The following is a 4,687-nucleotide window of genomic DNA, read 5'->3' on the forward strand; positions in this document are numbered from 1 at the left end:
TAACGAGCACATTTTATTATTTTTGCCATTTTTTTTTTTAAGAAACTTATCCGTACAAGGCCAATCTTCTCTGAGCTAAGAATATCATCAAAATTATGACCCTTTTCTGAACTTTTATTGTTGCACTCCACTCATCTCATGGAGTTGTAGTTGGCGAAAAAACTTCTACTCGTTGTCATTACCGGAGAAGTGTAGGTAATCAAATAATTGTTACCGTTACTGCAGGAATATTACTACTAAAAGATTTTCTTGGTTTTGAGGGTGGATAAGTTTTGATGGAGGGACTTGGCAATGATGGATGAGTAGTGATGGAGATGGATACTCTCATAAACCCTAATTTATGATGTACGAAGTGTGTGAGTTTAATTGTGAGATAAGATATCTCAAAATTAATGATTTTTTTTAATAATTTTATTTAAAATTATTATTATGATAAAAAAATTATAAATTAAAAGATTCAAAATAATTTACAAAAGTGGTGTTTGGAAAGTTTGTGTGATGGGTTTTTTTTTGATTTTTTATACTAAAAGACACTTTTTGGAAAACCAAAAAAAAATAAATCCAAACAAAATATCATATTCAATCCCATAATCATTTTATTTTTTCTCTCATAAATATCACATCTAATCACAAAAAAATTAAACTATTTTTTTAAATATCAAAATTTTTTTATCTAATAATATTTTATAATGAAAAAAATCTATATAAAAATTCAATTTCCAAACACCGACGAAAGGTTAATAACATCACTTATTAAAAATGAGTTATAAGAGTATCTCCAACGGTGAATCAGATTTTTCACTAAATTTGAGTAAAAAATGATCAATTTTACCAAATTTGATACCACTCGCTCCAACGGTGCACTTTCATCAAATTTGTGCCGGGGACAACCGGTTGGTCGAACGGTTAAGCGAAATTTTTTTTTTTGAACTTTTTGAACTTTTTAGTGGTCGACCGGCTGGTCAACCGGTTAGGCAAAAAAAAAAATTTTTTTTTTTTTTTTTTTACTGTTTGAACCTTTTCTTCGAACCGGTTGAATCTTTAGGCGGTCGACCGGTTGGTCAACCGGCCGGGCAACCGGCTGGTTGACCGGTTGGTCTCTCCCAACGGTCAGGAACAGTGATTTGGTGAAATGATTCGCCTGTTCTCATTTTGGTAAAAGATTTGCTGAATTCTCGATTTGATATCGATTTGGTGAAATCATTAGAGCTCAAAAAAGTAATTTTTTTATCAAATTTTAAATTTGATACCAAATTTAATGAACAGTTGGAGATGGTATAAATGGAGGAAGTTTGATGTAATTCACCTTTTCAATAATTTTACAGCTAGTTGATGCAGACATTTCAAAGATGGGACTGCAGTCCCCACCAAACACCAATTGGGTGGTTGCTTCTAATATCAAAGTCCGCCGAAAGTAAAGTCAAAGTCTACCATGTCAAGTCGGTTCAGAATTATTAGAAAATGAATGTGCAAAGTTTCTTACGCGTAGGTAGAGATGTGAAACACACACTTAAAAAGTAATTTTTAACCCCGTATTTATTTATTTTTTAGATCAAGTTTGAAAAGTTAAAAATAATTCATCTTTTTATTTTTTTTATTATATTATTTTTTTTATTTTTTTATATATTTTTTTTATAAAAAGATAAAAAATACACTTATTTAGGTCATCTCAAATAACTCCTTAATTCACTTATTTTGTATTCAAATTTTGTTCACGTGCGAATTGTTAAAAAAAATGGGCAATTTATCCTAACAATCTTTATAGTTTGGGGCTTATGTCACTTTACTTCCTAACTTTTCAATTGTGACACATTTGATTTTGAATTTTGAATCTTATTCTAAATAAGAACAATTGAAAATACCATTACTCAATTTTAAAAGTAAGGTGGTCAATTTAATAAAATATAATTTAATTTGACAAAAATAAATATCAAAACAATTTTGTAAAATAAATAAATGTGTAAAAAATTTATGAATTTTACATAATTTTATCTTTGATGGGTAGAAATAATTTTTAAAAATTCAAAAAATACCTTTTTGATATTTATTTTTGTCAAATTAGTTTATATTTTATGAAATTGACAATTTTATCCCTGAAATTAAGTAATGGTATTTTCAATTGTCCTTATTTGGAACCAAATTAAAAATTCAGGATCACATGTGTCATAATTGAAAAAGTAAGGAACTAAAATGACACAAGCTCCAAACTATAAGGACCATTAGTGTAATTTGCCTAAATTGTAAATGATCAAAATCTAAGACAAAACCCCATTTTCTTACAAAATCAATTTTAAGAAAAGATTTCTATCTCTCCAACACAACTCACCCATAATCACATCCCCACAACTTTTTTTCAAGAATCAATTTGAAAAATCCTTCTTTTGATTTCAAACTAAACCCAAGGTTTTCTCAAAAATTTCCAAATCAGTAACCAAACCCACCGCTCGAGTGACCAAACCCATCGCTCGAGCGAACAATGACCTCCTCCATGAAATTCAAACCTACAAAAAGACTGCTTGAGTGCAACAAAGACCGCTCGAGTGAAGATGTCAAACTTTGAGCAGTTTGTAGACTGTAAAAGACGGCTTGAGTGCAGGAATAGTCGCTTGAGCGAACAAGTTAAATTTTGGGCAACAATTCTTTGAAAAATTAACTTCCTAACCTATTTCAAACACAACAAGAACTCCCAATAGCCAAACCTAACAATAATAGGATGGAAAATGAGCTGAACAACAATAAAATACATACAGATTCTCAGATCCAAAAAAAACAAATGAATCGAGTCTAAATCAAAATCGTTATAACTGATTTAGCTAGCCCAATTGGGTGACTCGACTAATTACAGTGGTTGATGCATGTACAATAAGCATTATCTATGTGAGTAAGAGTTATTGATGAACATGAATCCCCACGTTAAGCCAAACAGGTGATGAAATCTATAAAAAAAGATAGAAGTGACAGAGGATTTGACCTAATTCCACACGTATGTAATATCCTTCAGCCCTTCTAGTTCTTTTCCATAAATTGATCCTAGCATTAATTTAGGCATTAGAGGGACTTTTTCAATGCACCACTTGCCGAATAGTTCACTATTCTTGTTTTGCACGAGCAAACCATCAGAGGAGGCTTCAAGAGGGATTTTGGTCGCATATTGTGCACGTGCGGAAAAATCTGTATTCGTACATCATAATACACTTTCAAAACATAATTTTAATTAATTTACTGGAAAAAATTAAAAATTAAATTGTATTTTAGAAATATTACTTTAAATTTGAAGTCATGTTGTTAAAGTACAATTTCAAGAAATAACCCTATAGTTTAGAAAACATAATAAGTATAACTTGCATTCAAAAACAATTAAACAATTAGACTTTAATAAATAATTCACTACAGCATATAAAAGTTTTAGACACCAAATTTTTTAAATTTTAAAAGTGAATTTTTTTTTGTAAAAGATATTTATAAACCAGTTTCTATTGTCGTAGGGATAGTCGCTAAAAAGTTGCCCGAAAAGTAGAAAACAATGCTTTTAGCAACAAAATTTTGAAAGTGTCACTAATAAATAGACTTTTAGGGACAAAATAATTTGGTTTCAAAATGGTTTATTTTTTGAAACAAAAAATTTGGTTCCCAAAGGGTAATAATTCATCACTAATGTCTAATTTTCGTTGCTAAAAATATAATGACGATACTTTTCGCAACAAAAATATTTGGTCCCTAAAAAATAAATTTTTCCTAAATTTTAGTCTGTAAAACCTTAATTTTTTGTAGTAACTTGAGACTAGAAATAATTCCAATTTAGAAAGTAGATTTAGAATAGTTTGCATTTAAAAAATGAAAATTCACACATAAATCCTATCTTGAGGAATGGTAATCCGTTTAGTCCCAAGAATTTTTTTATAGACTAATTAATTCCATTGATTTTGAAAATGTGTATTCAATATATTCTTTGCAAATTGGATTTACGGTTATACCCTTATTTCTATTATGTTTCCTTTTTTTATTCTTTTTTTTTTTTTTTGAAATGTTTGAAATGTGAGATTTTTCAAACATTTTAGAAGGAGTATTAAATTCCCTTAGTAAACTTTGGGCAATGTATTATTTCAAATTATGAGATTTTAATTTGGACTGTCGAAATGTGGGATTTTTCAAAGGATAATTCTACTTACACTACATATTTATCTCCTTACACCACATTTTTCATTACACCACCTTTTATCTCATTACACTTTTCATAATTCCCAATATATCCTCATATTTACCAATTCATCCTCTTTTTACACCCATTCACATTTCAAACCCTAATTTCATCCCTCCACTTTCCACCACCCTCTCCTCTACCTTCAGTCACCACCGTTGCCACTCAGCCCCTATTATCGCCTCTCACCGTTGCCACGACAATTACAACCACCAGCCATCACCATCTATCGTAAACCCAATCCAACGACAACCTACTAGCACCCGCGAACGTAACCTTTGCAACCGCCACCATCGCGAACCCACCCCTACAACCTAGAGAGAAAGTTTCAGATCTAGGGTTTTGGAAAGAAAAAGAAGAATAAAAAGGAAGATGTGCGGCTACTTAATTGTTTTATTTTTGTCGTCAAAGCAGGTAGGCATAAATACATATAAGCATTGATCGAATAATTTATCTCATCAAGCAACCATGAAATCATTGGATTTGGTC

The sequence above is a fragment of the Camellia sinensis genome, chromosome 1 (genome assembly GCF_055761805.1).
Source record: "Camellia sinensis isolate YWXY chromosome 1, ASM5576180v1, whole genome shotgun sequence".
NCBI classification, from domain to species: Eukaryota; Viridiplantae; Streptophyta; class Magnoliopsida; order Ericales; family Theaceae; genus Camellia; species Camellia sinensis.